Below are 27950 nucleotides of genomic sequence, written 5' to 3'. Positions count from 1 at the left end.
AAATTTTACTTCAAATTTCAAAGTTCAAACTTTAACCGTCATAAAATGTTTACAAAACAGGTCATAATTGTTAACACCAAATTTACTCTTGGTGAATTCAAGTGTTAAATCCATTATTGTTTGTGAGCACATTTGGGATAATGGCAGACTTCTCCTTAGTCCATCTTGATTGTTCAGAAAATACAGTTCATCGATGTGTTCTCTGTGGGTTTTATGGCCACGATCCCTTACAGCAGAGTTGTTAGAATTCATTTTACAGGGTCATAGTTACATTATAGAGTTTGAGTTTCAGAGATCAGTGTTTCTAGGGGGGTAGTATAGGATTGGGGTATATTTAGCAGGTTTCCGGTTCATGCTTCCAGAGGTTGCATGCAGTGTTTGAAAATGATTCTATGTTCCTTATTGCCACATGAGTCAATTGAGACCATTTTAGATGACATGCGATAAGTTTCTAGAGATTGATTTTTTTGCAGGCAGAGTTAGGGACCTCAGATGGGAAAATAATCAACAGGTAGAGTTAGGGACCTCAGATGCGAAAATAATCAGCACAAGTCAGATAAGCCTGTTTTCAAGAACATGCAAGGTGGTGGTATTTTTAGCAGTGACAATTTTTTGATGTGCTATTTATAGTTAATCTTTTAGTGCAATTTGTTGGAGTCTTTAAGGCTGCTAAATTTGTTGAATTTTGGAAAGGATGTGAAAATCTATTGTCTTTAGATGAGATCTAATGAGGTTGGAATCCCTCTCAAACATCCAAAAACAATTAATGATAACATAAAAAATTTAAATAAAATGCTAGAACAGGAAATATAAACAAAATCGAAAGTTTCACAGGAAAATAAAAAGAACATATTTTTTTTACTTTAAGACCTTTATATTATAATTCCAAGATAGCTGGCATGTCAAGCAATCCTTTATTAGGAGCTTAGGAAAGTGTGCCCTACTTGGACAATAATCAATTTGACCATCTTATCCTTATTTAAGGCTTAGGGAGTGCTTCCCAAAAGGGCAAGCAGTGACTCAAAACCCTGGGCGCATGCTCATTCCCAGGAGCACTCCTGAAGCGTACTTCAAAGGGCACTTCTGAATCACTCCCTCCCTACGTGCACTTTGGCCACAAAGAAAGGGGATGCAAGGTATAAGCAACTCCCCCTGTTACTGACCCATGTGGATGACCCCTTGGAGAAAACAAATCTCCTGATGTTTCACCTTGCCAACCACCAGCCCTACCATGATGAAGGTATAACTAGCCTCAAATGCCTCTCACCGATGCACTGGTCAGTGCTTTCTTCATCTAGCTTACTCATTCGATGAAGGTGGGCCATCAAACATGTGGTACATTAACCATTTTTGTATTCATGTGCCTTCATTTAATGTCTATGGGCATTCTAGTATGGATCATAGATTGAATTGGATGATAGACCACTTTTGACTATACACTTGTTCTCTTGCTTCACCTTGGTGGTTACCACTTGCCCCTAGTCCAATGTGACCTTCCTTGAGGGCTTCTTTCACTGTATCCATGGTAATCCATACTTACACCTACCATCTTCCCTATATTTCCATATCCCATCTTCAGGTTGATTGCTATCTGTCACCAATATTGGTTCCCTCTTTCTCTCATCCTTGAGTAGGGGCCTGAAAAACCTTACCCTAAGAGGTTGATGCAACAGAAAGAAAAGAAAAAGCATGAGCCATAATGTTAAACTGCAGAAGATTGGCAAGGATAAATGACAGCATGTGGACAAAAGCCTATCCTGAGCTCTATGCCGCCTCATTAGCCCTCAACTAGCTCCTGGCTAATGCGTGAGCTATCTAAATGAAAGGAACACTTTGCATATTCCACCCCGATGAGCAATGAAATGATTCATCTTTAAGGGGTCAATGATGAATAAACAAAAGCTTGCAAGTTTGTAACCCAAGCTATTTATGTAAAAAGAAAATAAATGATGAAAAAGGCACACATGAGGGGTGGTAAAAATAGGTCGAGGAAAGGGGGTAGCTCACATCCAACAACTGCTCCCTCTTTACATCATAATGCTCAAGGTAAATTGTGACATCCTCCATGAAGTAAGCCACATACCACATCATTGATCATGTGCACCTGTTGATTGATGGGTCGGCATAGGAAGTGTTCCTCCTCTTAGGTTTGGAAGCACCAAATATGGCCTTATGATGACCCTCCCATAACTAAGTAAAGTAGATTGAACACAGATATTAAGCTAGAAAGACATTTGAAGATGAGTGAAGTACTTTGATGCCCTTTTTCATTAAATAAGGCCCACTCTAATACTCTTATGGTTTGTGCACCTATGATGTTGATCTCACTTCATCCTGTGAGTATACGTTAGATCTTTGCTCCCAAGTACAGCTACCATCCCTTAATGGATTGCATAATGCTTCTCCAACACTTACAAAAATAACATCCAAACACCACTTAATGACTCCATTAAGCACTTTAACCTAGGATATTGACCACTTATTGAGAAGCATTGACCTTGGGATACCTTCAGCACAATTTATGTCACTCTTCTCTCCCTCCAAGACATAAAATGCTACACTTTGGAACCAAGACGTTGCCTTGAGAGCTTGTGTACCCCAGAGATGACAGGATGCCCTCAAGCTAGCATTCCACTTTCTTGATGGACGTTGTGTTTCTTTTTACAAGATTTAATGATGATGATAACTTGAGACCTCTTTGAAGATGATGGTACATTGCTCAGCATGATGACATCATATCCTACTTTCATGACGTCCCCTTACTATAGCTTGGATTGATGATATGTGCTTAGTTGAGGATGATGTTTTGGATGGAACCTTGCTTAATGATTGGACACCATTTGATGAGGAGATCTGACTTTTGGGATGAGATGCACCCCCTTGAGTCATCTATGCAACATTTTGAAGAGAGAGGCACCTTCTGGAGGATTATGTCACCCCTTGGAGGCATTTTACCTCACACGTGTGGATTAAAAGAGGCTTGTTTTTACGCGTTATCATTGTTTAGCTGTCTTTGGAGGTCATCTTGCGACCTATCCAACTTGTAATCACATTTAATATTGTTGTTAAGTATTCTAGTCTAATTCTAGATAATATTGACTCAGTTGCCCTCAATTAAGTAGAGGGAAGTCGATTTATCCTTAGATCATTGTCACACACACTTGGATACTAATGTGCTATGGTTAGTTGCTTCTCTCTTGGTTGATATGGAGCTTTCATGAGCAAATTCGTCTTAAGGATATTTCGATTAGATGGTTCTCTCTTAGATGATGAATGGTGATTCTATGATGATTTGGTGCTAATTTATAGTATCGTTTTCCATCTTGTACTTGTTGAAGAATTAGGGTTTTAATCTATGTTGCATGGGCACGCATCCCCTCCCCCCACCCCCACCCTGTGCACTCAAAAAGAAAAGAGAAAAACCCTAGGTTCTGGTGTTCTACGGACCTTAACAACACCTAGAGAACATTCCATACTTTGTGCGAACATCATTAGGGATTTGGGGGCATCCAAGTCATTCTCATCCCGTACTTGGTTGATTTCAAGGTTGTTTCAAGTACAATTCTGTCGTTTCCAAAAGAAGGGGGATGATTCACTATCCCTCAACTACATTTGGAAGTGGGTTAAGAAAAATTAAAAAACCCTATGACCCACCTATTTTCGAACCCCAAGTGACTTATTTTCCCCTAACCCTATCATGACAACCTCAAGTTTCCAGTGTTCAAGTTGTTCACCATACACTCCAACCTCCAGCAAACTAACACAACATAGAAATCATCTAACAGGGGACCAATTCACTGCACACAACCATCATTCATCAAACACATCCACCAACAGTCCAACTCTGTGCATTCATAGCTTTGTTTGTGCATTCAAGGTTTTATATATCACCTCACAACTTTGTGTTGTTACAATTCCATGTACCTCAGGTCTGGTCTTTGCTCTTAGCAAGAAAACATAAACACACTAGCATTGCCTAACTTTAAACAATTTTGCATAGTGGAAATATAACAGCAATCAGATCAATGTATAGAACACAGAATTTATGGTGCAAAACTTATTTCTTATTAGTCCTTTAATAAGAAAAAATTGGCGCTCATGTACTAGGGATAGTGGCCCTTTACAATCCATGTACAATGCCAATATTAGGTGTATCATTTGACCAATACACCTAGGGTTGAGACCAAGTCACTTAGGCTCTCATATGCCCAACAACCAACACCTACAACAATTCAAATATTATTGTTGTAGCAAACTAGGTTAATCAGTAAACCAATTCACTTACCTGGGGATGTTCCTTTAGCCCACAATCCTCCATAAGTTGTGGTTCAGCCAGCTACATATCCTGCCTCTTCTAGGCCTCGACTGCCCTGTGTAGCCCTCAAGCTACCCCCTTTCCTCAGCATATTACTACAGCAACCCTCGGCCTTGCTTATCCTCATCTTGGCTGATCTACTTTAGACCTCTGACCTATCCTTTGGCTCCAGTCTACTAACCAGTCCTTTTGCCCCTTTACTTTGTTGTTGCAATTATTCTAGAGCATGGGAAGTCCATGATACTCAACCTTCAAAACAAAAAAGACTTTGATGCTTAACTCCCTCTGACTGCAAATCGTAGGCCTTCTTGACCCTCAAAGTCTCTATTTGACCTTCACTCCAAGTATCTCACCTAGATCTCCAATGGCTATGACCATCTCAGTGCCGTCTTCTCAACCCAACTTAGCCAACTCTCTTAGACATAGTTTTAAAAACCAATCGATCTGAACCGGAAACTGGTCAATTCAATCGGTTCATTGGCTAATCCAGTCGGACCAGGCAAAAAACTCAATAAACAGGGGCGACCTCACCGATTTGTCACAAAAATCCGGCCTAACCGACTAGTTTCGTCATAAACTGGCCGGTTCATTGTCACACCAGCCGCGGACACACCGGAGGCCTTTTTGCGGCTTCTAAGGTTGTTTGGAGGGAAACTAAGGGTTGTTTCCCTCAAAAACACCCCCTCCAAGCCAATAAAAGGAGGTCTCCCCTCTCATTTGTCTCACACATCTCATTTGGAGTTATTGTGAGTTTCATAGAGAGCTTGGATTTTTTCCATTTATGAGTATTTGGCTGAGTATACGGAGTCATGGCTCAAAAAAGGTTGTTCAATCATGTTAAATGGATGGACCGATGGAAATAACCACACTATCATTAATTTCCTTGCTTCCTGCCCTCAAGGAACCATGTGTTTGAGATCAGTTGATGCATCTGATAAAGTGAAGGATGCAACCCTTCTATTTGATCCTTTGGATGACTTTATTAAGGAAGCGAGGGAGAAGAATGTTGTGCAGATCATCACAGATAATGCCTCAAACTATGTTCTTGCTGGAAAGATGCTTGAGTCCAAATATAAGAGCATATTTTGGACTCCATGTGTTGCACATTGCATAGACCTCATGCTCGAGGACATAGGCAAAGTGGAGTGGGTAAAAAACATTGTAGAGCATGCCAAGTGCATTACAAAATACATCTAAAACCACTCATGGGTATTGAGCCTAATGAGAAAAAACATTGAGGGCAAAGACCTTGTTAGGCCTGCAACTACGAGATTTGCAACTCAGTTCCTCATGTTGCAATGTCTCAATTCTCAAAAAGAACCTTGCAGAAAATGTTTTCTTCTGATGATTGGACTTCATCTCGGTGGGCTCATAGACAAGATAGCAAAGACACCAAAAAGAAAGTTTTTGATAATTATTTTTGAAAAGATTTGCAAAGCTTGTGAAAATTATCGATCCCCTTGTTAAGGTGCTACGGATGGTGAATGTGGAAAAATTGGCCATGGGCTATGTTGTCACCCGGATTGTACAGGCACCGCGACAACCACTCAGGCGGGGGTTGTCACTCTGATACTCCCCCACTCTGTTCTAGCTATCTCCCAACAACAAGCTATGGGGGGTAGTCCCTATGGAAATGAGGTGAAAGACAAGTTGGGGACCACCTTATTTGGGAGACACATTTGAGTGGCCTAGCTACTAGGTTAATTTAAGCAAGATATAAGATTGGATTCACTATTGAGACCACTGCCATATGGAGTCAAAGTCTCGCTTATTTACAAATTAGATGCCAAGTAACTCGATGGACAATTGCTACTTAGGTGCTTATGTAAAGGATGTGAGTAATTCTTAGGCTAAGATTACTTGTGTTAAGTACTCGTGTTATGGTTTAGCCCCAAGTTATATCAACAAGCACTACTTTAATAAAATGAAATCTTTTCCACAAGAGAGGTGCCAAGTTACCAAGTGTCAAAAAATGACAAGAGATCCCTTTCAGGATTTCCTCAACTATGCCAATATTGCAACTATACCACTGCTATAATTAGATCCTCAATTAACCAAGGCTTCTTGACACATGACAGATATTCAAAACACAATTGGAGCAAGTCACTTAAATGCCCAAAATGATTAGATCTCCTAAAGACAAGTGATAAATTAAACCATTCAATGTAATGTAACTTGAGACTAGAGTGCATTCGAGAGTGAGCTCGTCTAAGTGAAACAATTAGGATTAAGACAACAAATGTTAGTGCCTGAGAAAAAATGTGACAATTTGTCTTAACAACAAGCTCTTTCAACAATACAACATATATAATTGACAATCCCTATGCTAGTAGTAAGTCACTTATGCCAAAAGGATATTCAGTGAGCGTCAAATAAACTTATGACAGCAGTCAAGCTACTTGAAGTTATGACAACAGTAAATTACAGCGAGCAATCCTCATGTCAAAGTGTCATAGCATTCCAGATTTCTCATCTCTTTTTCTTTGTTTAGATTAGAGAGCAAACATTGAAAAATGTGCTTATGCTACTTATATATTTCAGATCTTATGTATGCAGTGTGACAGTAATCAACAAATCATGAAGTAGGCCAAAAGAGAGTTACCCAATTGATGCTATGAATTGTTCAATATGCTAAGCAACTTATATGTAATTTTAGGGTGTTTAAATTAAATATTTGGCACTGCTATGAAGTGGTTTGTCTAGCTGTAGCAAACAGTGAGGAGAAAAGGTTAGAAAACAAACCATTGAGGCCCTAGGCCTTGATTTTCATGATCACACTTGTTCACAATTATATCAAATTTTTGTGCCACCTGCAAGCATGGAACTTCAACTTCAAACTTCAGCAACACACTCAAAGGTTAGCTTCATAAAACGAAAACTGACCCTCTGTGACAAAGATGAAGGAAAGGGAGGTCAAGGATGAAGGGTCATAGAGCCAAAAGAGCTAGCGGCAACCAAGGGAGAAGCCAAAGGCTTGACAACAGAGGGCAGAAAGCCTTGTTAGGGCCACGGTGAGGGAGGAGCAGTCAAGGAAGGGCCAACGCTCAGCAGGAAGGAGGTCACGAAGGTCTAGCAACAGGCTACGGCCAACAAGAGAGAAAGAGTTAGGGGAAATAAGGGATGAAAAGGGGGAGGAAAAGATTGCGGCAGCCTAGAAGGAGGTGAAACCCACAGAGGGCAATGGAGGAGGCTGTGGCCTAAGGCAGGCCTGCGGCCAGGGCTGCGTTGGAGTGGTAAGGAAAGAAAATGGCAAGGGAGAGGGTTGTGAGGACAGGTGAGGGATGTCGTGAGGAGATGGAGGGAGGAAGGGAGCCAAGGGCAAAAAGGGTAGAGGTGAAGGCTGCAAAGGATAGGGATAAGGCGTCTAGGCCTGTGGCAAAGTGAGGGGCAACAGGGCATGGTAAGGGAAAAAGGATGAGCGGAGGGAAGAAGAGGACAGTGAAGGTTGAGCGGAAGGGAAAGGAGGCTACAGCCAACCAAGGGAGGGTTATCGTGAGGGTTATGAGGGCAATAATGCCCACAGAAAAGAGAAGGGGGGCTACAACAACCTTTAGGAGGCCCAATAGCAACGGCCAAGTTTGGAGGGCCAACAAAGAGTAAAAATTTGTCAAACTTCTGCAAATTCTCCAGATCTACCCCAGATATTGAAATTCCACCTCAAATCACCATAACAAAATTCTTTGAGGGCTCACTGCTTCTCCTTGGCTTGAGCGTTGAGTTTGGAGGAGGAAAAGGTGGTGGATCTTGCCTTCCTAGGCCTAGATCCACCACTAGAAATCTCTGCGAAAATATTCCAAGGACAGAATCCCTTGAAACCCTCAAAATTCTTTAGATCTAGCTTGGAGTTAACACGCACAAATAAAACTTCAAATACCCAAAACCCCAATATATACAAAATATCAAAATAACTTCAAAACCCAAACCCCAGTTAGCAAAAATAATATGCAAAATTACTTTACAAATCTATTTTACAAAATTTACAAATATATAAGGGTTTTGAAATAAATTTAGAGAAATAATTTTTATGGAACTTTTTCTCTGATAAATGGCTAAAAATACTTTAGAATCCCAATGCACACTATAGCCTTAGTGAAGATTAAATATTCACAGGATCCAAGTAAAGTTGATCTCTGCCCACAGTTTGTGAACTTGGAGACCAAGGACTGAAGTATCTGCAAACACTTTGTATTTATCTCAAGAAAATCTATTAATCATATGGCGAATCAAATCACCTAAGATTAGCCCAAAACTATCAATAGATGTATTTATCTCCATCTAATGAAAAACGAATCTTATCATTACCAGCACAACATAGGAAAGCTCGTAGTTAGTACATAATACCACAATACAACGAACATGGAACACCTTGAATTGCACCCCAAAGTCTTTATTATAGTAGAAATAAAATTTCCCAACGAGACAATAATGTTACATCAATGCTTCAGCAGCAATTTCTTAGCCAGAAATCAAATGGCTAGAGACTCCAATGACTCTCTAATTTATACATAAATCCTCCAAGTGAAAAATAACGACTAGTTTGTTTGATCCTCGTCCAAATAATCTTGGTCGTCGAAAAATACTTGATCATCATTTAATTTTAGCCGTTGAATTTTTATTTTTGAGTAATTTTCGAATTTATCATTTAATTCCATTTTTATTAGCTCAAAATTAATTATTTTGAGCTAATTTCCTCAAAAATTTGACTGACTTAAGCACCAAGATCCAAGGGTCTATTTTTTCTTGAAATATCCAATACTTCCTTCGTGGAGGACCTCTAAAAATTAATTCTTTTGATACCCACGAATTTTCCACTTGGAGAGTTTAATTTTCTTAAGACATTTTAATTTGACTCTAATTAATTAAATTTATGGCTTAGGATTTTAATTTTTAATCTATTTTTGCCAGAAAATTTAATTAATTGACCCTTGAGGGGATTTAATATTTTTTCCACCCTCTAATATTCTAACCATGGTGTCTAAGTATGAGGGACTATGCATTAAAATACTTTTTACATAAGACTTTTTTACAATTCAACCCTCAAAGGGAGAAAACCCCTTCGGCTTAGACCCTCAAATTACATACCCAATCTGTGACACAACATGATTTAGTAGACCAAGTGATTTGTAATAAACTAATTTAGCCAATTATCTTAAATTATTCTCAAACCACTTTTACATAAGACTCGACTAGAACACTACGACTTACCTAAGACTTTGACAACAAATTCCACTCTAGCTTTGGGGTGAGACTGGAGGGAAAAACTCTACCGACCATCTGCGTTTAGAAACACAGATGAGTCAGTGAGACGGAAAACCTCCTAAGATAAATTGTTGCCAAAATAATAGGCTTACCTAGGTTGTTACATACATTCTGGTCTTACTAGCATCATTTACATTACATAACTTGCAATAGGTTTACAATGACGCATAAACTGCTGATAGATGATCTGATCCTGTTGAAAAAATTGGCAATTCCTCTTCTTTGGAACTTTGACAAAAATTGTTCAACATCTGGCTCCATATGGGGACACGTTGTGTTAATTTTAGATAACAATGGTATGTTCTATGCTTAAGACAATTTACTTCAATGTTTCTTTAGCAACCCAATGACAAATTCCAATTATATCCAGTAGCAATCACATTAACTTATAAACATTGACAGTAAATGCAGATAGAACATAAAATCATATGCATAAGACAAGCCAAGACAAGAGGACACAAGATGTGGCGGATGCCAGGGACAAACCCCAATGTGGGGAAACCCTTTGATCAAATCTTGATATTATTCTTCAATAGTTCAGTAGAGAGAGAGAGTACATATATAAGCCCAAAGTAGACCTGCCAAATCAGCAGTCAAATCAGCCCTAACCACAAAGTCAACGGTGGTCAAAGCTGCCCCAAAACATCCTCGAATCAGCAATCCAATTCAGCCTTCAAATCAGAGCTCAAATTCTTCGATCCAACCCCGTCAAAGGAGAAAAAAATTGCTGTAATTTTCTGCAGTCAAACCTGAAGTCAACACTGGTCAAACCACCCCAAACACCTTGATTATTGTGCCAATAAATGCGGCCTAGAAAAATCAAAATTTTGGGCCAAAAATCAAGGTCAAGCTGGTCAAATCACTGCTGGTCAACGCCCTAAAATTTGTGATATGTTCTGCCCAGAAAAACTCGGACTCCTGCCACACGTGCAAAGTAGAGAGAGAGGAGTTGCTACACGTGCGAAGAAGGGAGAAGCCTCCAAATGTTGTACGACCCAATCAAGAGAGAGAAGAAGATGAGATGAGATGATGTCCAAATGAGGAAAAGGTCTCTCCTATTTATACACAACGTTGAGGGGCTAAAGACACCTCTGTTGGGCTTCATGAGCCTACATTTGACTGGAGCCGACCTTCATAGTTTGTCCATGGGAGAAATAGATTCATAATTCCATTTCTATCAATTCTTTAATCCCATATTCCTTTTCTGGAAGGTCATGCAGGTCACTTTGAGTGTTAGTAAATCGACAAGGGGCAAACAATTCATTCATGATGACTCGCTTAAGGGGAACGAGAAGCTAATGGATGTCAGAGAGAGATATCCCTGTTCAAGACAATCAAGAAACCTACAAGAGGCGAGCCTCTAGCAGGAATTCTTGTAAAAAATGAAAGAAGTGGAGTCGCCACTTGAAAATGAATCCATCTCCAAAATCCAAAAGGCAAAAAACCGAAAAGTTAGTTAGGGAGAAGCAAGTGGATATCAAGGAGGGTTTCCTGTCTGAGAAAAATTGAATGCTCACTAGGATGTAATTTGTTTAACCGAGCCCAAAGAGCGGGGCTAACCAAGTTTCCAGTAAGTTTTTATTAATGGATGAATCAGAGGAGTCCCACCCAAACAGGAAACTAACCCAAAATAAGGTGCAAATAGAGAAGTGAACAAGGTGATAATAAGATTAGTGAGATATCAAAGCACCTGCAAATGTGGTGCTTGACGGCTTAAGACGATGAAAATGGATTAGAAGTTTATGAGGATTGATGATAATTTTCGTAAACCCCGGGAACGGAAAAATCTATCCCCGGCAACGGCGCCAAAAAATGTTGTCGCCCAAATTGTACAGGCACCACGACAGCCGCTCAAGGCAGACGTTGTCACTCTGATCCCAGCCCACTCCATTCTAGTTGTCTCCCAACAGTAGGCTATGGGGGGTAGTCCCTATGGAAATGAGGCGAGAGACAAGTTGGGGAGCAACTTATCTATGAGACACAGTTAAGTGGCCCAGCTACAAGGTTAATTTAAGCAAGATATAAGATTGGATTCACTATTGAGACCACTACCTTATGGAGTCAAACTCGCTTATTTACAAATTAGATGCCAAGTAACTGGATGGACAATTGTTGCGTAGGTGCCTATGTAAAGGATGTGAGTGATTCTTCGGCTAAGTTGCTTGTGTTAAGTACTTGGGTTATGGTTTAGACCCAAGTTATTTTAATAAAATGCACTCTTTGCCACAAGAGAGGTGCCAAGTGTCAAAAAATGACAAGAGATCCCTTACAGCGTTTCCTCAACTATGCCAATATTGCAATTATACCACTGCTATAATTAGATTCTCAATTAACCAAGGCTTTTTGACACATGTGAGATATTCAAAACACAATTGGAGCAAGTCACTTAAATGCCCAGCTTAGATCTCCTAAAGACAAGTGATAAATCAAGCCATTCAATGTAATGTAACTTGAGACTAGAGTGCTTTAGAGAGTGTGCTTGTGTGAGTGAAACAATTAGGATTAAGACAACAAACGTTAGTGCCTGAGAAACAATGTGACAATTTGTCTTAACAACAAGCTCTTTCAACAATAAAACATATATAATTGACAATCCCTATGCTAGCAGTAAGTCACTTATGCCAAAAGGATATTCAATGAGCGTCAAATAAACTTATGACAGTAGTCAAGCTACTTGGAGTTATGACAACAATAAATTACAGCAAGAAATCCTTATGTCAAAGTGTAAAAACATTCCAGATTGCTTATCTCCTTTCCTTTGTTTAGATTAGAGAGCAGACACTGAAAAATGTGCTTATGCTACTGATATATTTCAGATCTAATGTATGCAGTGTGACAGTCGACAACAAATCATGAAGTAAGCAAAAAGAGAGTTACCCAATTGATGCTTTGAATTGTTCAATATGCTAAGCAACTTATATGTGATTTTAGGGTATTCAAATTAAATATTTGGCACCGTTATGAAGTGGTTTGTCTAGTTGTAGCAAACAGTGAGGAGAAAAGATTAGAAGGGAAACAATTGAGGCCCTAGGCCTTGATTTTCATGATCACACTTGTTCACAATTATTTCAAAGTTTTGGACCACCTATAAGCATGGAACTTCAACTCCAAACTTCTACGACACACTCAAAGATTAGCTTCATTAAATGAAAACTGACCCTCAGTCACAGAGATGAAGGAAAAGAAGGAAGGGTGGTCAAGGATGAAGGGTCACAAAGGCAAAAGAGCTTGAGGCAACCAAGGGAGAAGCCAAAGGCTTGATGGCACAGGGCAGAAAGCCTTGTTAGGGCCACGATGAGGGAGGAGCAGCCAAGGAAGGGCCAACGCTCAGCAGGAAGGAGGTAAAGGAGGTCTAGGAAGAGGCTACGGCCAGCAAGAGAGAAAGAGTTAGGGAAGATAGGGGAAGAAAGGGGAGAGGAAAAGGCTGCGGTAACCCAGAAGGAGGAGAAACCCACAGAGGGCAGCAGAGGAGGCCGAGGCCTAAGGCAGGCCTGCGGCTAGGGCTGCATTGGAGTGATAAGGAGAGAAAATGGCAGGGGAGAGGGTTGTGAGTACATGTCGTGAGGAGCTGAAGGAGGGAGGAAGGGAGCTGAGGGCAGAAAGGGTAGAGGAGAAGGCTGTGGAGGGCAGGGGCAGCAGGCCACGGTAAGGGAAAAAGGATGAGCGGAGGGAGGAAGAGAACAGGGAAGGTTGAGCGGAAGGGAAAGGAGGCTACAGCCAGCCATGGGAGGGCTTCCGTGAGTGTTATGAGGGCAATAATGCCCACGGAAAAGAGAAGGAGGGCTATGGCATCCTTTAGGAGGCCCAATTTGGTCTGCGTCCAAGGGATGGTGGCAAAAAAAATAGAAACGGCTAGGTTTGGAGGGCCAACAAAGAGTAAAAATTTGTCAAACTTCTGCAAATTCTCCAGATCTTGAAATTCCACCACAAATCACCCTAACAAAATTCTTTGAGGGCTCACTGCTTCTCCTTGGCTTGAGCGTTGAGCTTGGAGGAGGAAAAGATGGTGGATCTTGCCTTCCAAGGCCTAGATCCACCACTAGAAATCTCTGCGAAAATATTCCAAGGATTGAATCCCTTGAAACCCTCAAAATTCTTCAAATCTAGCTTGGAGTTAACCTGCACAAATAAAACTTCAAACACCAAAAACCCCAATATATATAAAATATCAAAATAACTTCCAAACCCCAATTAGCAAAACTAATATACAAAATTACTTTACAAATCTATTTTTCAAAAATTTACAAATATACAAGGGTTTTGAAATAAATTTAGAAAAATAATTTTTATGGAACTTTTTCTTTGATAAATGGCTAAAAATACTTTAGAAACTCAATGCACACTATAGCCTTAGAGAAGATTAAATCCACCATATAAATATTTAGGATCCAAGCAAAGTTGATCTCTGTCCACAGTTTGTTTACTTGGGGACCAAGGACTGAAGTATCTGCAAACACTACGTATTTATCTCAAGAAAATCCATTAATCATATGGCAAATCAAATCACCTAAGATTAGCCCAAAACTATCAATAAAATGATTTTATCTCCATCTAATGAAAAACAAATCTTATCATTACCAACACAACATAGGAAAGCTTGTAGTCAGTACATACCACAAATCAACAAACATTGAACACCTTCTAAGTTGCACAAAACGTTGAAACGTTTCCGAGTTTCCGAAACGGGTACGTTTAGAAACGTCACCTCCCAAAAAATGGAAACATTAGCCGAAACATCATATATATATATATATATATATATAAGTGAATAACCCATTATCTTGCAAGTTAAAAGGGAGTAAGACCCATAGATGACAATTTAGAAGGAAAACCAAGTTTATATGAACTCTCATAGATGATTACATGATGGTCGAGTTTCGGAGTTTCAGCGACGGTACGGCCCGAAACATCGAGTTCCTAGAAGTTTCGTGCAACATAGAACACCTTGAATTGCACCCCAAAGTATTTATTATGGTAGAAATAAAAGTTCTCAGCGGGACAATAGTGTTACATCAATGCTTCAGCAGTAATTTCTTAGCCAGAAATCAGATGGCTAGAGAATCCAATGACTCTAATTTATAAATAAATCCTCCAAGTGGAAAAATAACGGCCAGTTTGTTTGATCCTTGTCAAAATAATCTCGGCCGTCAAAAAATACTTGATCATCTTTTAATCTTAGCCATTGAATTTTATTTTTGAGGAATTTTTGAATTTATCATTTAATACCATTTTTATTAGCTCAAAATTAATTATGTTGAGCTAACTTCCTCAAAATTTTGATTTTTTGAGTTAAACACCAAGGTCCAAGCATCCAATTTTTCTTGAAATATCAATTATTCCCTTCGTGGAGGACCTTCAAAAATTAATTCTTTTGATACCCACGAATTTTCCACTTGGAGAATTTAATTTTCCTAAGACATTTTAATTTGACTCTAATTAATTAAAATTTTGGCTTAGGATTTTAATTTTTAACCTATTTTTGGCCAGAAAAAATTAATTAATTGTCACTTGAGGGGATTTAATATTTTTTCCACCCTCTCATATTCTAACCATGGTGTCTAAGTATGAGGGACCATGCATTAAAATACTTTTGACATAAGATTTTTTTACAATTCAACCCTCAGAGGGAAAACCCGTTCAACTTAGACCCTCAAAGTACATACCCAACCTGCGACATAACATGATCTAGTAGACCAAGTGATTTGCAATAAAATCATTTAGCTAATTAACTTAAATTATTCCCAAACCACTTTTACATAAAACTTGACTAGAACACTACAATTTACCTAAGACTTTGACAACAAATTTCACCCTAGCTTTGGGGTGAGGCTGGAGGGAAAAACTCTACCAACCATCCGTGTTTAGAAACAAGATGAGTCAGTGAGACGAAAAACCTCCTAGGATGAAATTATTGTCAAAATAATAGGTTTACCTAGGTTGTTACATACATTCATGGTATTACTAGCATCATTTACATTACCTAACTTACAAAATGGGTTTACAATGACACATAAATTGTTAATAGATGATCTAATCCTGTTGAAAAAATTGGCACTTCGGTTTCCTTGGAACTCTGACATTGTGCAACAGGCTACAATTATGAGGCTGTGAATCAAGCAAAGGAGCAGATACAGGCAGCTTACAAGGATAAGTTAGCTAAATTTGGGCATATACGAGAGATCACTGATAATAGATGGAACAATCAACTCCATTGTCTTATACATGCAGCTGGGAATTTTTTGAACCCAAAGTATCATTATAAAGCTCGGCTAGATCTGCAGGTTGGGGAGGTCAAAGATGGATTGTATGACTACTTGGAGTGCATGGTCCCTAACCATGCCAACCAATTGGAAATACATAGACAACATACTCTTTTCAGTATGGCAGCAGGGACCTTTGGCAAAAACTTGGCAAAGATCGCAAGAGATGTGGATCAACCAAGCAAGCAATTCCAACTTGTTTTTCCTTTTAAGTTCAATTGTTTACAAATTTACAATTCAAATTGCCTGTAAATACTTGTAAATAAGTGATGAAATGAACTAAGTTACTAATTAATGTCTTTTTCTTTGCAGCGCATTGGTGGGAGTCATTTGGCAACCAATGTCTTCAATTGCAAAACTTTGTAGTTAGAGTCCCCGGCCAAACTTTTAGTGCTTCAGGTTGTGAGCACAATTGGTTTGTTTTTAGCACATACACACGAATAAGAGAAACTATTTGGAACAAAAACATTTAAATGATCTTGTCTTCGTGCAATACAACCTTCGACTAAGGCGCAACCAAAAGATGAACAGAAGACCTGATCTAGATTCCATTGTGTTGGACAATATTTATCCAACATTAAAATGGGTGGAGACTGAAGATCCTAAGTTTGATGCCGAAATTGATATTAACATGACATTGGGAGGGGATGAAGCAGATTTGGTAGTGGCAACGCCATCGGAACCAGAATTAGTAGTCGCATCAAGCAAAGGCAAACAACCAATGGAAGTCACTAGTCTTGCAGCTCAACCAACTGGTGTTTCCATTAGGTCCACTTCTATTGTTATTGGTGGTAGTCCTACTATTGAGCCTGCAGATGAGGCCGAGGCATGCTCAAAGTCTAATCCAAATGATGTTTATGTAGCTCTTGTTGATGATCCTGTGTCTAGTGGGGATGATGAATTTGATCATGATGAGGAATGATCATATTGATCACTGATATGTACCAGTAGACTTGGTAGTCTTGTAGTAGGTCAATGGCCCCATAGCTTGTAGCACTGTTTTTAGACTTTATAGGCCATTTACAACCCCATTGCTTATGTATTTTGTCAATGATATGTATTGCACTCCTGCCATTTTGAGATATTCACCTTTACATGGTATATAAATGAGGAAACTTTGCATATTTTGTCTCTATTGGTTTGGAATCATGGTTTTAAATCTTAAAAATGGTTTTTTTCATTAAAAATTAATTATTTCATGTATATTTTTAAAAATCGATTCATTGAGATCTGACCAGTCCCGGTTTGACCGGTTCCAGTTTGAAACCTGGTTTTTTAGGTGGACTGGTCCGATCACCAATTCCGGTTTTTAAAACTATGCTCTTAGCATGGTTCTTCAAAACATTGTTGCTTCCTACAACAGTTCCATAGCAGCCTCTCAGAGTTGACACCTATGCACATCTCAAATCCAACTACTCTTTGAAGATGCTCTGATACCATGTTAGATTATGGCACTAGACTCAATTATGTTTTCTAGCTAAAAGCGTAAACCAAACCTGGGATGGATGGAATTCTAACATGTGCAATAGTGCAACTACATCCATTACTTGACTCTATGCACATATTGCAGACCATGACCATCCATTATTCCTCGTGCCAACTACTAGAATTCTATGATCTAGCAGCTCTATTCCAAGTCTCTAGTTGCTTGTTCCATCCTCCAACACAAGTACTTTAATACCTATTAAAATTATATTTATGATTTTTAAGTTTTTTTTTGAATTTAAATTTCAAATTTCAAATTTATAATATAATGTTACAATCTTATGTTTTTTACTTGTTTTTCAATTATTATTAATAAATATTTTCTTTAAATTTAATTTTAAGTCCCATTCAAAAAAAATCTCAACATTTTGCTCATTGAATCATTCTTTAAATCTCCCAAAATTTTCAAATGGACAACTCTTCTCCATCTCCTTAATCTTATATCTTAGTTTCCACTACATTCAATGTGAAGAAATCCTTACTGCAATTTGTCAATGATCACTCAAAACAAGAGGAAAAATAGTGGTGGTTCAAAGCAATGGTTATGCAGCCTTTGCTATCATGTACTTGAGGGAAACTACACTAAAGTTTACCATCATTTATTGCCTATTCCAAGGGGTGGAGTAGAAGTATGTTGTTGCACATTAGAAAAAGAGTGAAATGATTGAACTTCACATGGCTACCCACATGAGGTGCAATTTTTGCTGAGGCAGAAGAGGGCAATTTTTGCAATTTTATAAAACCAAGAGTTTGTATCTCAATGAAGTCCTCTCAAGAAGCAACCAATGACCATGATGAAGTTGATTCAATTGGGAGTTCTAGTAACACTAGTTCAAGCAGAAAGCTTATGTCACAGAAATGTTCAATATGCAACGTAAGGCCAAAGAGGATGTAGTGGCTAAATTTTTCTTTGCTAACAAAATGTCATTTAATGCCACCCATTCTCCTCTCTACAAAGAGATGGTGAGGAAAGTCATCAGTACTGGCCATCTTTTCAGCCACCTGGTTACAATAAAATGAGAACAACCTTATTACATAAAGGGGTCTCAGAGACGCAAGGGTTAATGGAAGGCCTTAGAAATTCATGGGTTTCAACTTTCTTATGTGTGTTCAACCATCATAGATGGTTAGTCAAATATTCAACAAAATCCTTTGTTGAACGTTGTAATCTCTCCAAGCAGCCCTATTTCTTAAAGGCAATTGATTGTACTGGAAATATGAAGGATGCAAGTATCAAGTTTGACCTACTGAAGGATGCAACTGAAGAGATTGGTTCTACAAATGTAGTTTAGGTTATCAAAATTGTTGCACCAATTTGTCTATCTATGGTTTGTTGCACATTGTACAAATTTTGAAGGTTTTGTTGTAACTCAGTTTTGTTGTAGTTTCCTTACTGCAAGTGTTGTGGAATCTCTCCACAACCCTTTGTGGGGTTTTGCCCTGGTCTATCACCTAAAACTTGGTGTCTTTTGGTATTGTTCATTGTTATCTCTTCTTTCTCTTCACTGTTACTCGTTGAATTTCTGAAGTATAATTATTTCATGAAGAATAATAAATTGTAAAAAGCTCACAAATAATTATTAGTAGATCAAAAATATTGCTTGTACATCTTGTACCTGGTTTTTCAACATGTTGCATGTCCATATGTGCATACAAGTATACAGACTGAGAGGATATACATCATATGAGTGCATGTCAAGTGAATGACATACATAAATACTTAACCCCACACGCACGCACACGCACACACACACACACACACATATATATATCCTTGGAATAATTTTCAGATCTGAATAGCAACCTACAAATCCACAGGGTTCAAGGTTTTTCATCCCACAAGTATCATCACCAGTGATGATAATATCGGCGAGATCGCCGATAATCGAAAATATCACGATATTTTCGGCAAGCCAAAATATCGCTATATTTTGGCCCCCAAAAATATCGCGATATTTCCGAGATATCGCCGATATCTTGGCAAAATATCGCGCGGCGATAAAAAAATATCGCCGAGCAAGCTAGGCCGCGGCTAGAAAAAGGGAAATTTGTCTTTTTTTCTTCATTTATGTTTCTGAGTGTTGGAGAAGGAAGGGGAAGAGTTTTGCGGTGGTTGTCAAGGAGGGATTGAGGATCAAACAGCGATTATCACCACCAAGATTTTTTTATGGATCAAAGATTGAAGAACAATGAGACAATCTTCATTTCTTCCACTAACAGGTATGCTCTTAAAAACCCCTATGTTAATGATTTTTTCATAGATTTAGGGTTATGCTTGCTTGCCTCTTTGCCTACCAACATTTTGTTTCTTTGTTTTTTTTCCATTTGCTATGATTTTCATGCCCACGAGCCAATGCAAGGGTTTTCTCCATATTTGGACAGCAAGTTTCATTTTTTCTTTCAACTTTCTTATGCACCCTCTTATTGTCGTTTTTCATTCACATTGCAAAATGCAAATAATGTAGATATTTTTTTAAATGAGGTGATTATTACTTCTTTTTTTTGCGTTGGGGGATTTAATGCCAATTTTTTGTTTTTTTTGTGCCCTAGATTTGAATTAGTTCAATACAAATGTCAAATATGCCAAAAGCCTTGGACCCATTCTGGGAGTATGGGGAGCCTGTTGGTGGGGCAAATCGAGCATATATATCATGCAAATTGTGTGGGACCAAGATGTCAGGAGGGGTTACGCAATTAAAATAGCATCTGGCTAGACTCCCTACACATGATGCAGATGTAATGCCTTGTATGGTTTCTAGTGCGGAGGTTATACAAAAATCTCTTGAAGCAATCGCTGAACAAGACAAAAAGATAGCTGCTAGGGAGAGGGCACTGGTCTCAGATAGATATCCGTTAGTTTTATTTGTTTTGCTACATATAAGTTTATAACTCATGATGATGAGATACTTTTATATGTCATGTTATTTTGTTTGAGTCATTAATTGGACAATTATGAGGGATCAGCAGGATATGTGATGTTATTTTGTTTGAGTCCTTGATTGGACAATTATCATGGATCAGCAGGATTTGGTATCGTCTTTGAAGTTTGATGTATCATTTCTATTTGACATCATATTAATCAGTGCTTTCTTCATATTTATGTGCCAATGTGTTTAGTTCATGTTGTTATTGCTTTATATGTTTAAAAATCTGAAAAAAAATGAATATATTATGCATTTTTTATGCTTGCCGATATTTTGCCAATACTTTCGTTGATATTGCCGATAATATGTTTTCTAGACCCTTGCAGATATTTCGCCGATACCGATATTATCAACACTGATCATCACTGCCCCATAGGAGACTTGGATAATTGTTAAACATCCTAGATAGACAAAATTGTCCTTACACAGATAGATGAAGATATAGAACAGTATGAAATCTGGTCAAGTAATTGACACCCTATCTGAGCATTTGACAATGGAAAATTTTCTTTGATATTCATTTCACAAACTCTAGACCTAGGAATCACGAGCTGCCTTTTATGATGCAAAATTTTACTTTTATCCCTAGATAAAGTTATTCATGGAAACTAATCCACTCAACTAAGTTCTTCAACATATTGAGGGTGGAAATTCTTAATTCCAAGTAGTTTGAATAGAAGGTAATTTTTATGTTGAATTCTGAGTATTTCCCTGAAAAATCCATTATTTTGGACCAAATATATACAACATTGTGGATGTGGAAGTTCTTAATTCTAATTTGTTGGCATAAAAGATAAACATTTTTTTTATATTGCATTCTTAGATTTTTCCCAAAAAATTCATATTTTTGGAAAAAATATTTAGAGACAATAATTTCTTCTTATACCATTTTGGAGAGTTTCACAAGCTGCACAATTTATACGGGTAGTACTTATTTTGTTGATAAGCATTACATTTTTAAAATTTATTCCCAGTCAATTCCTTAGTAGTTGAGTGTGGGGACAAGATAGCAATAGATAGTTGTAAAGATAGACATATAGAGCAGTGTTATCAGAACCAGACCGAAACCAGCCGGTCCAACTGTTTTGGTCCCAAACCAGTCCTGTTCAAGGTTCAGAACTGGAAATGGCAAGTTTGGTGCTGAACCGTTCACTTCTGTAATGGAACCTCTCAGTTCCACACCGAACAAGCTTTTTTGCACCGAACCAGCAGATTTTGTACCGAACCGGCCGGTTCTGTAGAAGTTGATCAAAGATGTTAGAAACCCAATTTTTTTAAGAAAAAACATGAATTCTTTAGTAGGGCAGCCTAATATTCAAGCCCATGGCCCTGGTATTGCTATGCAATTCATGGTAATGTTAAGTTCTTAAAGTAAACTTCCTTTTACTTAAATTTTTAATATTACCATGAAATGACCAAGGATGTTTGAGAGTGTTCCATCCTCATTGGATTTCATATGGAGAAAGCAAAATTTTAGATCTCACTCAAAATCCAGCAGACTTAACAGTTTTTCAGGATTTCACAATTGGGGGGATTGCAATGTTTCCATCGAATTTGGTCATGCACAAGGGTATGGAACTAGTATTTAATCAAAAGCACCAAACCCTCTATATACCTTGATGTTAGTGGCATTGGTTGTCGAACTTCTCTATCACAGCCCTATTAGAAATGTACCCATCACTCAAACAAAAACTTGACTCGACATGCTATGTTTTTTTCCATCTTATTTTAATGATTAGAGGGTGATATTGATGACGAAAATCCCTATATAGGTAATGTTTTTGATGATAGGTAGGCAATTGTTGTAGCATGAATTTTTTGGGATGCTAGAGGCCATCTAGAGCCTGTTTGTTGATGTATTTTCATTTGATAGATGGATTGCACTCGATGCTATTTTAGTCATGTGCATCCCTACCTGCTTACATAAATGAGAACTTTTGCTTATTTGTGCATAAATGATTTGGATTCATATGGATGCATATGGATATATATGTTTTTCTTTAAAGTTCGAATATTTTGTGTTTTTGGTTGACCAGTTTTTTGGTCTGGCCTTTTTACCAATTGCTGATTCAAAGGGATTTCGGGTTTGGTCACCAGTTCGGCTCTGATAACATTGATATAGAGAGCACCATATAATTAACAAGGGAGCACATTGACTGAGAAATACAAACGTCCAAAATATTAGGAAGTATCGTCTAATAAGCCTCAGCACCATCTTGAAGCTTGACATGGAAAGCTTTGCAGCTGAGGCACAAAATATATAGAATATGCTTCTGTTTTCAAAGAGCATTTTAAGACCTCAGTCATATCCATGTGAATCGAGAGCCATGTTATCCTAATACTGGAGCTAAATCATATATAAATTCTTCTAGAGTACTTATTTTTAATCACTTAAGAAATCCAATACAAAACCATCTTCCCCTACAACAAGTATACTCACAGATTTCCAGCAAATATTCTGTCGAGTTCTGTAATGAAGGAAACTGATTGTTTGGACTTAAATTTGGCAATCAATGCATTGAAGATAAACAAGAAGAATATCAATCAAACTTACTCAGCTGCAAACTGAAGAAGATTGATAGTGAACGATTTAAAATCAGCAGCTGACTGAGGGATAGCATCACCAACCACGCTAGAAACTTTATTAGCGATCTGCAAAACAGAGTATCTATAAAACATACTACAAGATCTACTTTGAATAATTCTGCTCAAGAGAAATCTAAGATAAAAAATACTGACATCAATTAAGCACGATAGCACGGAATAGTCAAGCTCATTTCTGTAAACATCCATCAGAGAAAGTAAAGCTGATAATGGCTGCTTGCAGGCAGAGCATAATGCATATGTGTCATCCAAAATGCCTGAAAAAAAAAATCAAACGCTAGTTATTACAGAATGATAAATGCTGTCAAAATTAACTTGATAATAAGTATACATTTTTAATTACATACATAATAGGTTGACTACTTACCAAACCTATCTGTAGCATCCAAAGATCCTGCTCCTATCACAGACCTTAGTCTTTTTGCAAGCTCATCATCATATTGTACACGATAAAAAGCAGTCTGTCCAACATTTAGTTTTATCCAGCTTGGCTGGGAACCTGCATCCTCTTGGGAATCCGCTATCCCTGACAGGCTGATGCTTCCAAGTTTTTCACGTAAAAGTGCATTTTTACGGGCATTGTATGAACCATAGCATAATGTGATAGGGATAACCCAATGCCCATTACCAAGTTTTCCACTTGACAAATACTGGGACTGAGGCATAAAAATCACAGGTTAGACTCCTATTCATAACAAGTCTAACACTCTTTAAACACTGATTCCTTCTGGAATCAATAAGATGTCAATTTATATAACTTGCATACATAGGAAACCACATCAAACATGTCATGCACAGACTGACATCTCCAACATCCTTTCTTTCTCAAGAATTTCTTATTAGAAGAATCATAACAGGGAGTCCATATCAATAAAATTTCTATTGCTCATTCATCTAGCTAAAACAGTAAAAATCAAATATCTGTACACAGTTAAGATATATCCATAAAAAACAAGCATAGATAAATCTCACCTAAATAAACAAGGACACGCAGACTGACACCTCTAACATCATTCATTCACCAGAAGTCTTTATTAGATAAATCATAACACTCTGTCCACATCTATACAATTTCTATTGCTCATTCATTTAAATAAAACGGTAAAAAACAAATATCAGTAGAGTTAAGATTTGTGCATAAACAACAAGCATAAATAAATTCACCTAAATAACCAAGGACATTTGCAAATGAGTGTGAGCAGAGTATCAAAAATCATAAATCTTCTAAAATGGAAAAGAAAAAAAAATGTTGAAATGTCACTGTAAAGATTAGCTTCAACCCAGCCAAACGTATCTCAATAGACCCCAGGACAATCGACCTAAAAAAAGAATGAAAGAAATAGTGAATATCCAAGACCAGATTTTTCCCTTCAGACTCGCATGTTAAGAGAGCTTGGGAGGACTGTAACCAGGCACCCCCAGGTTCACCCAGCCTGGAACTCTCTTCCATGAGGAATCTCAAGAGGACATCATCAGGCTTTGCATTGGTATTTTCACAATGATTGATGATTAAGGAAATAGATCTGCCTCCAACTCTACATGTACCACCAGTACAAATTAATGGATTCCCTCTATCATCAAATTCCTTCTGCATAACGATGTTCTCATCTTTAGTTTTTGGATTTGGATGGGGTTATCCCTTTCTATTTACTTCTTTTATATAGTCTTATATATCTTTCTTCTATCACTTAGGGGTAGCCTTGGCACATCTGCAACGCTATTATGGCTCATTGTACTCTCTAGTCCCATTCACCTACTTCAGTCACTTGTAGACATTATTAACATTATATTATCTTATCTGGGCACTGCCAGGCTTCTAATCAAGATCCGTATTCTTCTTTTCAAGTTTTTCTGGAACCTTCACAAAATATTAATTTAACAAGAATGTTCAGCAAGACCAATGATGACAAGTCAGTTTTGACATAGTGTATTCATTATCTTTTCATATTTTTCAATTCCACACTTTTGTTTCGAAGCTCCAACTGTGTGTATGTCCTATGGCTTTTCATTGCATCTCTCATACCAACTGACCTAAAAGTGTCTGCCTACCTGAACTTTTTAGACCAGTTACATAGTTCACCCATTGCTTTCAATCAGTCACTTAACGGTTTTCCCCCAAGTACCCAGGGTGCACACATCCTGCGCCTGATGCACATGTGGCTGTATCTGTTCCACACCAGGGTGTGGAATGATGCATCCCAACCATTTAGGGGATGTATCATGTAACCCATGTATCTTGTCAGAATTTCAGGTGCATCCCATATGATTCAGCATCCCCCGTTTGTTATGTGGGTGCTTACCCCCATCATAATATACAGATAACTAAACATGGTTGTCTATATCCGCATAGCGCTAATACCACATATTGCTTCAATGAACGTGTGAGAAGATTGAAAGCATCACAGAAAAGACATCTCATACAATATCCATAATTAGAACAATTTATACATGGGTGATGAAGCAAGCGAAACAGACCTCTTCATATGTCATCTTATGCCTTAAATTCAAAAATGTATGACATTGAACAAATAAAGAACAAATAATGAAGAGGCTTCTTTCCACTGATAGAAGTGATGAAAGGATTCATAACAAAAGAAAAGAGGATTTATGGACTAGATTCTAAGTAAGCATCACTTGTGCAAACTCAGTTAAAGTTTGCCCAATCTTCACACAGGTGGGATGAGTTTCGTACAACTGAAGAGGCGTATTTGTGAGGTATTGGAGAGTGGTGATGATGAGAAGACCACTGGAATCTCAATTTGCCTTAAGGTATCAAAGAGAGAAGATATAAGACATTGTACAAAGAATGCATGGTAAAAAAAACAAAGATTCAATCTGACACATCATATGGATTTGGACTCCGGAGACACCACATCTGCATCTTGTCACGCTACTGGAACTGCAAGTCATGTAGGAGGAACTGCAAATTTCCATGATGTTGGTGGTAAGGAAGAGGATCAATGCAAAAGTGGCACAATTTCTCCATGCATGTGTTATACAATGGAATGTTCTCCGCCTAAGTCACATGGCTCAGGTTCGAGTTCGGATTCGGCCATGATTAGGATCTGTTCGAGTTCGAATTTTTTGATGAGGTTCGGATGAGATTTGCCATTAGGTTCGTCCATATACATTCTCTATATATATACATATTGAATTTAAAATGAAATATAGGATAGAATAGTAAGAAATCAACATCAATAAACACAAAAAATGCTATCACGGACATAGAAATTGCAAGGATAGATTACAAGCTTGAGTTGTGACCTGAGGTTATGAGTTTTGATCTATGGACTTGGTCAATGGCTATGAAGTTCGCCAAACCTCAAAAAAAATTACGGCTCGCCAAAATTCGAACCTCAAGTTTGAAATTCAACGAACCTTGTGACATAGTTCTCCTTTCCCCCTATTGGCATGATATGGTTCAAGCCATCAACAAAGCCCCCACGGATACAATATCCCTGGCTATGAGATAATTAAAAAAATACATGAAATAATTAGTTTTTAATAAATAAATAAAACTACTTTTAAGATTTAAAACCATGATTCCAAATCAATAGAGACAAAATACGCAAGGTTTGCTCATCTATATACCATGTAAAGGTGAATATATCAAAATGGAATCGAGTGCAATACATATCAGCAACAAAATACATAATAAACGAGGCTTTAAATGGCCTCTAGAGTCTGAAAACAATGCCCTAAGCCATGGGGCCAATGACCTACTACAAGTCTACATATCAGTGATCAACAACATGATCACTCCTCATACAGTGATGTGTGGTTTGAGGTTCGTTGGGTGAAACCCGCGAGGCTAGTGTTCAAATCTCATTGAGTATAGTGTCCTGCTATGGTGTGTGCTCAAGGAGTAGACTCCCCTTCCAGGGTGAGTCTCGGCTCTTGCCAAAATCACAAGAATTTAGTATATCTGGCTTGCAGGTTGTTGGATGTACTCTTGGTGTTATAGTGGCAGCTACGAGGATTGATCCTGGGTCTCCCTTAGATTAGGCCTGGCAATTACCCATTCACCACGTGGTTTAAAAAAACAACATGATCACTCCTCATCATGATCAAACTCATCACCACTACTAGACAAGAGATCATCAACATGAGCTACTAGAGCTTGAGGACTCCTAAAACTCTTCTACAACTTTAGTAATAGTAGTAGTAGTAGTAGTAGTAGTAGTAGCAAAAATAGACATCAAAACTACAAATCACTGATCAACATGGTCACTCATGAAACTCATCATTGATTCAACTACTAGAAAGGGGATCATCAACAAGAGATACATAAACATCATCTAGCTCAAAGTCTTCAGACTTGGATTGCTCAACCTTATAACATGATGGAAACTGAAAAGGTTTAACATGCCTAACCAATGATTTGGGTTTGAGTGAAGGGTTCATCTCCTCAACCTTATAATGTGGTAAAACAAGATTAGCATGCCTAACCAGTTGTTTTCCTTCGAGTGAAGGGTACATTCTTGTTAAGGCCATTGTAGAGGAGTTCAACAATCAATACCGCCAACATCAACAAAGTTCAACAATAAATGCCATGAACATCAAGGTTCTTAAAGGGCTTCATGCTCTTGATCAAATGTCAATCCCATACCCTCACGCATGATCGAATCAAATGGAAACATTGCAAACCCCCAAACCATGAAAGCTTGAAAACCATTAAGTCTGTTGAATTTTGACTAAAATCTAAAATTCTAGTTTCTCCATATGAAATCCAATGAGGTCGAAACCACTCTCAAACATCCTGAGTCATTTCATGTTAATGTTAAAAATTTAAGTAAAAGGATGAGTGACATTTCCTTTATTTTTCATTTTCATCCTTTTACTTTAAGAATTTAACATTACCATTAATTGCCAACATTGCTAGGGTTGACATGTGTCATGCAAATGAGAGGGTAGGCATGCTTTTCTTGGAGGGACTATTTTTGGAGGAAAACAACACCAAATTTCCCTCAAAACAACTTCAAAACTCACAAAATTGCATTGTGTGGGGTCTATAGCTACCCTGGCAATAAACCGGTTGGTTTGACCATAAACTGGCTAGTTCCATCATAAATAGGTCGGTTAGGTTTGGTTTTTGTGAAATTT

The 27950-nt window shown here is 38.0% G+C and overlaps 1 pseudogene across 1 annotated transcript in view; it reads right to left on the bottom strand.

Moving 5' to 3' along the window:
- Window positions 1–27950, bottom strand: part of LOC149144243 (aminopeptidase M1-like) — a 112791-nt pseudogene that overhangs the window by 2691 nt on the left and 82150 nt on the right. The window contains exons 12-14 of the transcript XR_016264010.1: window positions 23215–23503; window positions 22983–23104; window positions 22798–22895 (exon numbers count right to left, since the gene is read on the bottom strand). The product of XR_016264010.1 is annotated as an aminopeptidase M1-like (transcript). The remainder of the gene's footprint in view (window positions 1–22797; window positions 22896–22982; window positions 23105–23214; window positions 23504–27950) is intronic.

The sequence above is a fragment of the Pinus tabuliformis genome, chromosome X (genome assembly GCF_031772625.1).
Source record: "Pinus tabuliformis cultivar Carrire ecotype Pingquan chromosome X, CPIR1, whole genome shotgun sequence".
Lineage (NCBI taxonomy): Eukaryota > Viridiplantae > Streptophyta > Pinopsida > Pinales > Pinaceae > Pinus > Pinus tabuliformis.
This window is presented reverse-complemented; position numbering and strand designations above follow the sequence as displayed.